The sequence below is a fragment of the Pelodiscus sinensis genome, chromosome 5 (assembly GCF_049634645.1).
Source record: "Pelodiscus sinensis isolate JC-2024 chromosome 5, ASM4963464v1, whole genome shotgun sequence".
NCBI classification, from domain to species: Eukaryota; Metazoa; Chordata; order Testudines; family Trionychidae; genus Pelodiscus; species Pelodiscus sinensis.
Window position 1 is genome coordinate 46,824,129 of NC_134715.1, and position 13,304 is coordinate 46,837,432.

At 42.8% G+C, this 13,304-nt stretch overlaps 1 long non-coding RNA gene across 2 annotated transcripts in view; it reads left to right on the forward strand.

The window, feature by feature from the left end:
- Positions 1 to 330: 330 nt before the first annotated feature.
- The window catches only part of LOC142829427 (uncharacterized), a 39,042-nt gene continuing 26,068 nt past the window's right edge, over positions 331 to 13,304 (forward strand). Inside the window, exons 1-4 of one of the 2 annotated variants that reach the window (XR_012903828.1) lie at positions 331 to 462; positions 648 to 736; positions 10,731 to 10,910; positions 13,127 to 13,250. This is a non-coding gene — a long non-coding RNA (uncharacterized LOC142829427). Of the gene's footprint in view, positions 560 to 647; positions 737 to 10,730; positions 10,911 to 13,126; positions 13,251 to 13,304 lie in introns of both variants that reach the window. The other variant, XR_012903829.1, reaches the window with a different exon arrangement.

Sequence of the window (13,304 nt, forward strand, 5' to 3'; positions counted from 1 at the left end):
TGTGTGTAAATGCTCTACCAGGGGTTTTGCATCAGACAATTGAATATACTAGAAAGATATTCATGATAATAATAAATTCTAAAAAAAAATTCTGAAGAATGGCTCTCTAGTTCTCCATCTACATGCCCCTTTCTCAAATCTTCTAGCTGATTATTAGCTGTTCAAGAATCTCATTGCAATTTGCTCAATAAGGCCTTGCTTGTACAAATATTTAATTGCATGAACATGATTTTTTTTCCTATTGGTTTAAAAAAGACTGCTCCCGGTGCACAATTAAGTGTGTGCAGACCAGCTCCTGTGGTCACAATCAGCTTCAATACACTGCATCTGTGTGGCTTGTCCAGCCTGGAGGCAGCCCCAGTTTAAGCAATACAGTACTCTGAAACAAGCAGAGCTGGAGTTCAGGATTACATGCTGAGAAGCAATTTAAGAACCTTGCTAGCCTGTACTCTTAGAGAAGAGGTGATGAGCTATGACTTTTTGTTGTTGTTGATGTTGACACTCCCAGGATAAAGTCTTTAACTGCATAGCCATGTGGGAGCTGGGACTTCAAGTGGGGGTATATAAAGCAACTTGCCCCCCTTTGCCTGGGGGAGGGAACCAGATCCTTTGCAGGTAAAGGAGGATTTTTTCCTCTTTTTTTGTAGGTCTGAACTGATCCTCACCAGAAGAGAGCAGACCTTGTAAAAGATACAACTTTAGGGCTATCCCCATGCCACAAGGAACAATGTACAAGGTAAGTGAGGTGACTTTGAATAAGAACCTTTGATATATACTTGTCATACTGATCACTGTTCTCCAGGCCTTTCTTGTTCCCATTATATTTTAAATCTAGTCCATTGACATAGGTTTTCAAAACATAGGCGTGTCTCATAGTTTATATGTCACTCATTGTACTGTGTCAGCACTTGTAAAGTGCATTTTTAGATATCACTAGACTACCAGGGTATGTCTACACTACAGCACTAATTCGAACTAACTTAATTCGAATAAGTTAATTTGAACTAAGCTAATTCGAACTAGTGCATCTAGACCTAAAAACTAGTTCGAATTAGCGTTTTGCTAATTCAAACTAGCATGTCCACATTGAGTGGACCCTGAACCGAGGTTAAGGATGGCCGGAAGCAGTGCTGGCAGGACATCAGATTAGGACTTAGAGCGTGGAGCTGCTGTCTCAGGCTAGCCAAGGGCTGTGTTAAAAGGGACCCAACCCCCACCCCGGACAGACAGTTTTCAGAGGTGCCCCGCTTGCAAAGCAGTCCTGGCTTGGATTGCCCGGAGTACCCACACTGGGCACATCACAGCACTCGGCCATCAGCCCAGCTGCACTTGCCGCAGGCTGCCATCCAGGGAGGAGGGTCAATCGGGGGGCTGCAGGAGAGCTTCCACCCCGAGGAGACCGCAGAGCCAACCCAGTCCTCCCCATCGGGGGCTCGTACCCCATTCCTCCCTCACCTCCTTCCACTTACCCTTCCCTAGCCCCCCTTCCTGATGTACAAAATAAAGGACATGTGTGTTCAAAACCAGAACCTCTCTTTATTGAACAAAACTCGGGGAGACTGGGAAAAGGAGGTGGGAGGGGGAAGAGAGAGGGTGGGAGGGGGAGGGCAACTAAAATGATCAGGGGTTTGGAACAGGTCCCATATGAAGAGAGGCTACAGAGACTGGGACTGTTCAGCTTAGAAAAGAGGAGAATGAGGGGGGATATGATAGAGGTCTATAAAAGCATGAGTGGTGTGGAGAGGGTGCATAAAGAAAAGTTCTTCATTAGTTCCCATAATAGAAGGACTAGAGGACACCAAATGAAATGAATTGGTAGCAGGCTTCAAAGAAAGTTCTTCTTCACAAAGCAAATAGTCAACCTGTGGAACTCCTTGCTGCAGGAGGCTGTGAAGGCTAGAACTATAACAGAGTTTAAAGAGAAGTGAGATAAATCATGGAGGTTGGGTCCATGGAGTGCTATTAGCTGGGGGGTAGAAATGATATCCCTGGCCTCTGTTTGTGGAAGGCTGGAGATGGATGGCACAAGACAAATGGCTTGGTCATTGTCTTTGGTCCATCCCCTCCAGGGCACCTAGTGTTGGATGCTGTTGACAGACAGGCTACTGGGCTAGATGGACCTTTGGTCTGACCCAGTACGGCCATTCTAAGCTCAGAGCTCAGGGTCGGGGGTCTCAGTGGACCACCTTGATTTTCATGCACACCTTCTCCTGGTTGGCCAGGCGAGCGGCTATCCTGCCCTAGATGGCCACTTTCCTGTGCCTAGTGTGGAGGTCGTGGATGAGGTCCACAATGTCTGCACTAGACCAGGCTGGCGCCCGCCTCTTACGGATCTGGGCAGGCTCCTGGGAGCCGCCAGCCTGGTCCCGGGAAGAGGCAGAGGGCTGGGTGGCAGCGGGTGGTTGGCTCAAGCCGTGCCAGGAGCAGGGTCTGCTGGCTGGGTGCTGGCAGGCTTGCACCTGGCACGGGCACCGTAGCCAGCCCATGCCCCTTTAAGGGCTCCGGGGCCGGGAGGGGAGCAGAAGAGTTTCCCTGGTGGTGCCCAGAGTGGCCACCAGGGAAAGCTGGGGAGGGCTAGCCTCCCACTAGTTCGAATTAAGTGGCTACACAGCCCTTAATTCGAACTAGTTAATTCGAACTAGGCGTTAGTCCTCATAGAATGAGGTTTACCTAGTTCGAATTAAGTGCTCCGCTAGTTCGAATTAAGTTCGAACTAGCGGTTTGCTAGTATAGCGCCTATCAAAGTTAATTCGAACTAACATCTGTTAGTTCAAATTAACTTGGTAGTGTAGACATACCCCCAGATCCCAGTTGTTATTTTACATGCTGTGAAATATACTCTTTAGTAATTGAAAACCTACTTGCTGGGGACATTCAGAGCAGAAGTCTATTTCTGACTCACTTCCTGTTCCTGCATTACATGTTAAGGGCAATTTGGAAATTATTGTCAGGAGTAGTGATCAACTTCTACAAAATCTAATAATTAGGGTAGAGCAAACACTCTGGGGCTGTGTCTAGACTGCATCCCTTTTCCGTCAGTCTAGACACAGTCTCTATGAATAATTTTACCAAAACTGGTTCAATTTTTTTCAATTATGGGGATTTTTGTCAAAAGTGGCCTTTAAAAACAGGAAACTTTCACAGAAAAATATTATTTAGAACAAAAGAAAAAAAGGAGGAAAAAGTGAAGTTTAGATTGTATTAAACTATTTTTTCTAAGTCTCTTTCCCCTTTTCAGTTGGAACAGGGAGAAAAATGAGATAGCAAAAGGAGGGGAACACATTTCCAACAAAATTCTGCACCTCTTTGAAAAAAAATTGAAGAAAAATGTTTGGAACATTCACTATGAAAATAATTTAGAAACAAACTTGCCCACTTTTTAATAGGTCAGCTTGTTGCTGTCATTCAAACAAGGGCTACGAAGTTGGGAGCTGGATTTGAACTTCCTTGAAGTTTGAGGAGCTACTGGCCATTTTAGTTTGGTCACTTTTCTAATTCTCCCAAACGTGCCAAATTTATCATAACTGAACAAGCCATATGAAATGGTAAATGAAATAGGGGACTGTCACTCAAGAGAATCTATATAGATACAACTAAATTTTTATGTACTGCAGACAAAGTATAATTTAAGCCTACTCTAAAAAGATTGTTAGTATGCCAATTATCTCTTTTTACTTTGATTTAGGTAGACTTAAGGATTTAACATGCAAATTTATGTATAAAAATTCCCCATCAAGTAACTGAACATAGATTTCCATATGACATATGTGTTTTGTTCATGAACAAATGGGTGTGTATTGTAACTAGCACTTCTCTACCTATAAATTACATAGTATTTGAAGTTTTATCGTATGTGAACAAGTGGTTATGCTACTACATATAAAACTCTTACTATAGTTCGCTATGATCTACAAAGTATTTCTGGTATAAAATTGCCAAGATTTCTTTCCTTTGCAAGTTGAAACTATATGGAAGTGGAAAATAAAGAAAATGTATTTACCAAGCAAGTCAGATTGTATGGGCACAAAACCTCAACTTGAGTTCATGCAGTAGGGCATTTGTAAACCATATTATAGTGGACATGCATTTTTATGCAAACCTATCTGAAAACTAAGGCTTGCTGTTGGCATAAATAATAGAGGTACACAGAGGGGATGTGTGTGATATTGGAAGCATTTTTTAGCCTCTTTAGGAGGAAGCATTTTCACTGGAGGGATGGTGTTGCAATTCTATATAAAATCCTCTTTACTGAGCATTGTTATGTGCTTTACATATCACTGACATGGAGATGACTCCTGAATTATAAAAGGGGTGGATAGGTATATCTGTTTTGGACATAAATCCCTCAATTTCCCTTAACACAGCATGGGGTTTCTCAATCCCCTGAAATCTCTGGATTTTTCATGGAAATATTATCTGCAGTCTGTTTCACTGTGGATTGTCTATCGATCCTTGTGAAATTGTTAGATTTGCAAGGAGGTCCCCCCACCTTCTGCCTTTTAGTCACAATCCTTCCTCTGCAGCTTTTCTTGTGAACCTTTATAAAGGATTACTGACATCTTCATTTTTAATGAGAAATACAGTCAGTAAACCTAATTTTCATGCCATATATTGCCTGAAAGCAGGTTATGGGCTTGCTTGTGTGCATGTGATAGAACTAATGCGTGACAGTCTTCACGTTTTGAGTGTTCCAGTTTGCATTTGGAAGCAATTAACTCTTGGACCAGTTAAGGATGACTACTCCATTTTTCTGCACTAAGCAACAAATCATCAACATATGCTCATTTTCAGAACCCTAACCCCTCAACCTTTGGCTCCTTCCAAACTTCTACTCCCTAATTAGACAAAGTAACTAAAATGATTTCTGACTTAATTCTCCTATCCTCCCTGTGTCCACATGTCCCAGTCACCGATCTGTCAGTGCCACCCCAATGTGTCTTTCTGATACCCTGCCATGCAAATTACAACAAAACGTGGGAAAGTAACAGTCAATAGAGGATGTACCTCTAAGTGAGTCAATGGGCAAGGCTCACAAAGGAGGCATAGGATTTGTTTACCTTACACAAATTTTAGCAACATGGCCATGTTGCTAAAACTCAGGCAATGTAAATACCATTTATTGGCACTTTTACCTACACAAAATTATACTAGAACTTGTGCATCTAAGGTTTTATCCTGGGAGAGAGGGTTTTAAGTACAGGTTGAACCTCTCAAAACTGGGACTCCCTTGTCAGGCAACATCTGTGGTCTCGAAGGGCCACAGATATTCCTGGACCAGAGAGTCCCTGTGAAGGTCCAGCAGCTGGGATGCCTGCAGTGGGCTTGGAGCCTAGTTGCAGGGTTGTCCTGTGGCAGCAAAACCTGGTGTCTGGGAGCAGGGTTGCTGCGAGGAGGCAAAATCAGAAGCTCAGCGGCCTCCTTGTCATCCAACAGTGGGGCTGCTGCCTGGCAGTGCAACTACTTGGTAAGACTGAGAGGCAGCAGGACTGAGAGCTCGATAGCTGAGCAGTCTGGCACTGGGGGCAGGAGCTGTGGAACAGGGTTACTGCCCAGTGGCACAGCCAAGAGCCCAACAGTCCTGCTGCCACTTGCCAGAGCTTCCCAGAGTATCCGGAAGATGGTGGGGCTGGAGTCCTGCAGTGAGGCTCTGCTTGGCAGCTCAACTGCCCAGGGGACCATGAGGCCGTGGGGGAGCCAACTGGGTGGCTGGCTGCCAGGCTACAACTGGGGAGGGGGCAGAAATGACCTTCCATGGTCCAGCAAAATACCTCATCTGGGAATGGTCAGGTCCTGAGGGTGTCAGACCAGGGAGGTCCAATATGTCACTAAATTGACAATGTAGAAAAAGCCTTTACCTCAATATTGCAGTGCCTAAATTTTAGGAGTAGAATTAAAATTTTTAAGTGTCTGGGCTTGTGCATGGGGAGAATTAGGCACTAACGAATGCCTTACAAAAGCCAGAATGCTGAGTGGGGAACTGCCTATGCTAGCAAATAACTACTGACAATGAACACATTTAGCAGATTGTGCATTTCAGGAAAGATAAATCGGATAAGGACTCATTTGAGCATGATTCTAGGTATAAATCAGAACTTAGTCAGCCTAGTGTATGCCACTGGCATAAGTTTAGATACCTAGGGGACTTTACCAGTGGAAACATAGGTATTTTGGGGTTTCTGGAGCTTACTGATCAGGGAGAGATTGGCAAACCAGTCAAGTGTCTAAACCACTACTGCTTATTGCGAAAAGCAGCTACGCTAGCAGGCTGAAAATTGGCCATGGTAAGGTTGGCCAAGTCAGAATGGGAAGGGCATTGGTTGCCACAGAAAGGGAAGCTTCAATCAATATCTTTCCTCATGAGAGATACATTTAGAAAACAGGAAGCTTGTCTATATGTTCCCTCAAAGATGTTTCAGTAAAGGACTCAAGGTATGCAAACTCTGAAAAATACAGCTGGCTAATTGATGATCAGAACCTCTTGCCTAATCTTTAAAGATTGCTTGCTTAATAAACTTTGATTGAAGTGATATTGTAATAGTAACAGATAAATAAGGGAAGAAATTTTGGGTTCATGGGACTTTTCAGGGACTCTCCCTCTGGACACACCTTGGCTACGTCTAGACTGGCATGATTTTCCAGAAATGCTTTTAACAGAAAAGTTTTCCGTTAAAAGCATTTTCGGAAAAGTGCGTCTAGATTGGCAGGACGCTTTTCCGCAAAAGCACTTTTTGCGGAAAAGCGTCCGTGGCCAATCTAGACATGCTTTTCCGCAAAAAAGCCCCGATTGCCATTTTCGCGATCGGGGCTTTTTTGCAGAAAACAGTACTGTGCTGTCTACACTGTCCCTTTTGCGCAAAAGTCTTTTGGAAAAAGACTTTTACCTGACTGGGAGCAGCATATTATTTCCGGAAAAGCACTGACAATCTTACATGAGATCGTCAGTGCTTTTCCGGAAATTCAAGCGGCCAGTGTAGACAGCTGGCAAGCTGGCAGCTGATTTTCCGGAAAAACTTGCCAGTCTAGACACAGCCCTTGTGGTCTCCACAGACAGGCAGAAGATTGGCCATTGTAAGACAGCTGCCATGTCACTTAAGAGCCATGCTCAGCTTCAATAATTTTTGAGGTTGGGGGTGTTTTACTAACCTGTTGCAGACATGTGTAAGTTAACCCCCACCAGGCAAATTTGAACTTAGACCTCTGAAGCCTCTATCCTCTGAGCTAAAAGCCAGCTGGCTCCCAGCCCATGTTGTAGAGGTCTCTTGATCTTAACTGTTGCTGTGGTCTAGGTACTACTTGCACTAGTAACCGCACTAGGACTATATCTACATTTGCGGCTTCTTGTGTGGGAAATATGCAAATGAGGCTGTGTGGAATATCGACAAGCTTCATTTGCATACCTAATGAGCTGCCATTTTTGCAGAAGAGGCTCTTGCACCAGAAGGAGCTGTCTACACTGCCACTTTTGGTGCAAGAAAACCCCTCTTGTGCAATGCTGCTATGCCTATTGTTTTCAGGAATAACGGCATTGCGCAAGAGGGGTTTTCTTGCACAAGAAGGGGCAGCGTAGGCAGCTCTTCTGTAAAGAGCCTCTTCTGTAAAATGGCGGCTCATTAAATATGCAAATGAGGCTTGGCAATATTCCACGCTTAGCTTCATTTGCATATTTCTCACTCAAGAAGCCGCGAGTGTAGACATATCCCCTGTGTTTGGATTACATAAGTACTTGAGACTAGGTAAAGTTTAGCTCCTATTCTGTTTGTGTCAGCCATCTATCTGTCAGACAGCCACATCTCCCTTGATTAATTTCCTGACCTCACCTCACACAGAGTAAAGATACAGAGAGCTTTGGCCTGAAAGAACTTCAGGTAACACTACAGGGTCAGTCATCAGATGAGTGTATGTTTTAAAGATAGTAAAACCAAATTTAAGATCTTAATCTGATGGATGTTGTCTTCTCTTTTTATTTTCAAAATATATTAATGCAATATGTTCATGGAAATAGCTAATAGAATATTCAATATCATTACTTGTTTTAAAGTAAGCAATGGAGGGGACAAAGTCCACTGTAAACTAACGGACAACCTTAGCAATTACTCCAAATCTGATTTCTATAAAAAATGTCTTTTGACATTTCCCTCTATCCTTAACATAATTAAATAACTAGAGGAAAAAATTGTTTTGAGAGAGGGCATTGTCAACATTTTATCCAAGCCCTTTCCACATTCTGAAGTGGGATAGATCTGCCCACAAGGCTTTGTCTAAACTTGTAAGTGTAAAGCACAGCCATGGCAGCGTTTTACTTTGTGACTTGGTCATGGCACTGGCACTGAGGGAGAGAACTACTTTCCTAGTCGAGATTGTCTATCTACAGTTTGGGGAGAGTAAACAGACTCCCAGAGCTGTTAGCACTGGTGCTTTACAGCACTGTAGCCTACTGTGCGTGAGGAGGTGTGTTTTCACACTTCTAAGTGAGACAGCTACAGCATAGTAAAGTGGCAGTGTAGACAAGCCCTTAGAGGAAGTTATTCTTTCTATTTTCCGTTTAATCTTATTACTCCAAGATACATTCCGTTGTACTTCTATTTACTCTTCATTAGTGTTTACCTTCATTGTGCTAGCTTATTCCCCACTTATTCATTGTTTAGTCAAACTACATTTTACTTTTGTGTACTTCTAGCCCATTAATTTTTTAAATGCTTATTCTTGCTCAGAATTTCCTTCAATTAGTGGAATGATGGAGCTGCTTATACCCTGCAAACACTACAGCTGCTAGAAAAGGTTCAGCATATCTCTGAAGACTGAGTGGTTTTGTTTCTCAGCATAGTAACATGAGAGTACTTTGGTGACTTCTAGGATATAGGGGCCTGATTCTCATGTAGAGCAAGATCCAGTTGCAATGCCCTGATAGATGGTATAAATTACATTATTTCACCAACAGTGTAAAGGGACCTCTTCATAATTGAAACTCAAAAATATCCTGCTGGAAAAAAATGTGCCTAAATAGGTCAACTAAATATTACAGAATGATTTTATGAGTGCTACTTGGGTGCATGGGGTGCACATCTGAGAAAAGCCCTCAAGAATGTAATTATTTGAAATGGAGACTGTACTGTAAATCCTATCTGACTTATTTCGCTGTATAACAAATTCAGGAGTGACTTAAGTGTTATCACCACAGGATGCAGTAGTCCAAAAAACCCAAAAGCAAAACCACAAAAAACCCTTCATTTCTGAGTTCTTATACATCCAGTTTTATTTTTATCCCAGCTAAATATCATGTATCCAATAGGGAACCTGTGAAATAGATGCACAAATTAATACACACATACATTTTTTTCTGTGTAGGCACTGAAAAATCTGCCCTTTCAAATTGTTACAGTGAAATTTTGTATAGTGAATTCAGATAATTTGAACCCCCTTTATTTATAAAGCCCCAAATTATTTCATTAGACTTTCACTCCTGTTGTACTGATGCTTTGCTCCATTCTTTTTTCCTGTATAAACAGATAATTTTATAATAGTTATTACACTAATTTCATCTTGCTAATGGAAAGTCATTAGCATCTTATTTGGGGAAGGAGGAGATCCTGTGATTAGGGCACTAGTTTAGGAATTGGAATGCCTAGGTTCAATTCTTTGCTCAGCCACAGACTTCCTATGCAATCTTGGTCAAGTCACTTAATTTCTGTGCACCTCACTTTTCCATCTGTGATATGGGCATGATGGAGGTATGGAAGTATAATTAAAACAAGTGTGATTTACTGTTTTAACTATATTTTCATACGTCACAAGGAAATTAAAGATTATAAGGGATAAATATTATGGTAATGGAGCAAAAAAACCTAAATCCTACAAAAATCAACATAATAGAAACTGATTGGTAAATTGAATTCTTATTCAAAAAGGGTTCACAGTGTTCTCCTGGAACACACCCTATTAGCAGGTTATGATTCTATTAACTGAAAAGCAGTTATATACAATTTGCTCCGTATTTTACGCAGGTGGCTCCTTATCCCATTTGTATGTAAGGCTTTCTAAAGAGAAGAACTTGAGTGTAAACCGAAGTATCTTAAAAGAGGAACTCTGGATCCAAGCCTTGAGGTGGAAATAGGAGCTGAATTTTCTGTTCTAATTTTAAAAACCTCTCATAGACTGTGCTTGAGAGTAGGTTGGGAAAGGCACTCATTTCAGAAAGACATTGTAAAAAGGTTGTACTGGATTAGAAATAAACATTCTTATCTGTGTATTACATTTCTCTTCTTAAACTAAGAAGTTATTTTAATCTGTACCAGATAGCCATTTACACAGCAATGTTTATAAGAGGAGGAAGGTATAAATAAGTCTAACAAATATTTGGCAAATTGTAGCAATTGCATATTGTTAGGATGTGATGTTCCTTCTCACAATGACTCATTTTTATCAAGTGAAAACAAATGTATCCATGTTAGGGTTTATAGAATTGTGATTAACTGCCTCCGTTTTAAAAACAAAATCTTAAATAAGGAATTTGGGACTTAAGTTTTTTTAATATTTTGAAGACCAAAGCCTTAAAGCCTATATCTTATTAAAAACTGCTCATTTTGGGAAGTACTACAAATGGTATCAAGTAACATAATCTGCAACAGATACTGTTATCTCAATAATAGCTTTGGGAATCCCAGAGTGGTTCTCCTATTATTTGCTTTCCAGTTCCCTACATGGTAACTAACCTATTAATCTTTTCCTGCAAGGTGAAAAGAGAAGGCCCACCTGAGAGGAATTGCCATGGTTTACCAGAGATCTCCCTATGCTCTTCAGGAAATGTTTCATAATAGACTAAACCTGTTCTCCTTTGGGAGGATAGAGATACAGCCCTTCACTAAAGGTATTGATATCAAGACAGCATTTTTCCCTCAGCACAGGTATACAAGGTAAAGTACTTGATAGTTTTCTTTCCTGTCTTACATTTCTCTGGTATTCTTCTGCTTCTAACCATTTGACTTTTGCCTGCCTGCTCTCTGCTTTTATATAAAGGTTTTGACCAGTTATGATTGCTTATTTTTCAGTCCCAGTATTAGCATACCTATCCTTTAATCGCCCTCAGAACTTCTGATTGGTCCATACTTACAAAACACTCACAACTGCTGACTCCAGCTGTTAATCAAAGCTGTTACACAAGTTCTTAAGTATTATGCAATGTTACTAGTATAGTGGCCCTCAAACAGTTTTGGACTGACTTTGCCTGACAGACCCCTCCTTGTAGTTTTGGATGACTCCTAACTGATATCAGGCCCCACCCTCTACCAACACATAAACATTGCCCAGACTGCCAACAAAGAACTACAAACAGTCAGTGCTAGAATTCTATACCTGTGTACAATTACCAGACTTTTTAAAAGCTTAACCAAATACTATTTCTTTAATACTACTTAGCAGATGTAATGAGCGTTGCTCAGGTCTTTAAGTGAAGTAATGGGTTTTCGGGTTTGTTTGGAAAATAAAAGGAAAATGTACATGCTTTCTTTAAATGATTATGTTTTTCAAAAATGAAGGAAATTTGTTTTAACAGAAGGAAAGTGATTCAAGTCTTAGAACTTATTGGTAGCAGTAATTGCAGTTTTTGTGTCTTTTGTTGGAATAAAAATGGGGTGGAGGTGCAGGTGTGAGGGCAGGGGTGGAGGATGCTGGAATGAGGGCAGAGAGTGGGAGCTGAGGGCACAGGTTTCAGTGTGTAGAGAGGGCTCGGCAGTGGGTGGTGGGTGCAAAATCAGGGCATAGGAGAGCTAAGGGTGAGTGGTGCGGGAGTCAGAGCAGGTGGGAGGTATCAGAGTAGGCGTGGGATACAGGAAGGGCATGGGATGCAGAAGGGTTGGGGGACTTATAGCAGAGAATGGATAGTTCTGGGGTGAGTGATTCAGGGCACAGGGTTTGGAGCGGGGGAGCTGGAGCCACAACAGTGGGTGGGGGTGGAAGGGTATGTCTACACTACCCTGCTAGTTCGAACTAGCGGGGTAATGTATGCATACCGAACGTGCAAATGAAGCCCGGGATTTGAATTTCCCGGGCTTCATTTGCATAAGCCGGCCGGCGCCATTTTTAAATGCCGGCTTGTTCGAACCCCGTGCCGCGTGTAGCCGCGCGGCACGGGGTTCGAACAAGCCGGCATTTAAAAATGGCGCCAGCCGGCTTATGCAAATGAAGCCCGGGAAATTCAAATCCCGGGCTTCATTTGCACGTTCGGTATGCATACATTACCCCGCTAGTTCGAACTAGCGGGGTAGTGTAGACATACCCGAAGTGAGGTCAGCAGGCTGGGGAGACTTGGGAGGCCAGAGAGGCAAGCTTAGCAGGGCTGCCCATGGCAGTGAGGGTTCCTTCCCCTCAGGTGGCAGCTGGAGCTGTGGGGGCTGGGTCGCTGGGGGCCAGCCCTGGCCTCCAGCTTGTCCCAGGTGGATCTGGGGCTCCGCAGTCCAGTCCTGGCCTCCAGCTTCCCACCCCAGCCTGAGTGATTTTGGGGGGCCTCCACCTGCTCCCCCAGCTTTCAGGCCAGCAACTGCTCCCCACTCTCCCACTTGAACCTGATGTGGGGCTGGACCGTGGTTCCTGACTTTAGCAATTCCTTGAGAGTGGGGGGCCTGGCGCTGGTGCTGGGGCCTGGCACTGGTGCCTGGCCCTGCCTTCTCTTTGGGAGGGCCTCTCCTTGGCTACAGGTGTTCCCAGGGGAGTCAAGGCGTCTCCCTCCATCCAGCACTGTTTGTTGCAGGTGGATCACTTACCCAGTCCAGTGGCTAGCAAAGCAAAGCCTCATCTCCAGCTGAACAGAGCTGCCCCCTTTGGTCACTCTGCAGTATAGCTGTTCTCTTATCACCTCCCTTTTTTCTGTTGGGGAAAACAATTCTATTCTAGGCACTTCCTGTTTTCCTGGCACAACCAACCCCATGACCTTGCTTTATCTTAGGAGAAGAGGAAGCTGCATACCAAATTTGGTGGTTCTAACTCTTACCATTTAGCAGGAGTTCTTGAAAGGATGGACTCACAGATGCATATAATCCCTCTAAAAATTTGTTAATATATGCGTCTTAATGTTACAGTGTAATGCAGGAGCTGATTTCTTACCAATTTCATTTATTTTTTTCCATCTCTTCAGTTTATTGTGGCAGAGAAATGTATTGTTTCTAAGCACAGCCCTGGAAAAGAGAACGGCTCAAAATCCTTTCGCATCAATACCTACTGTCCTTGAAGGATAAGAGGTCTGGAGGATAAATCTCCAGGTATATTTTTTTCCTTTCTTTTCTTTTAAATATTGCTAGCATTTCAGAGTATAC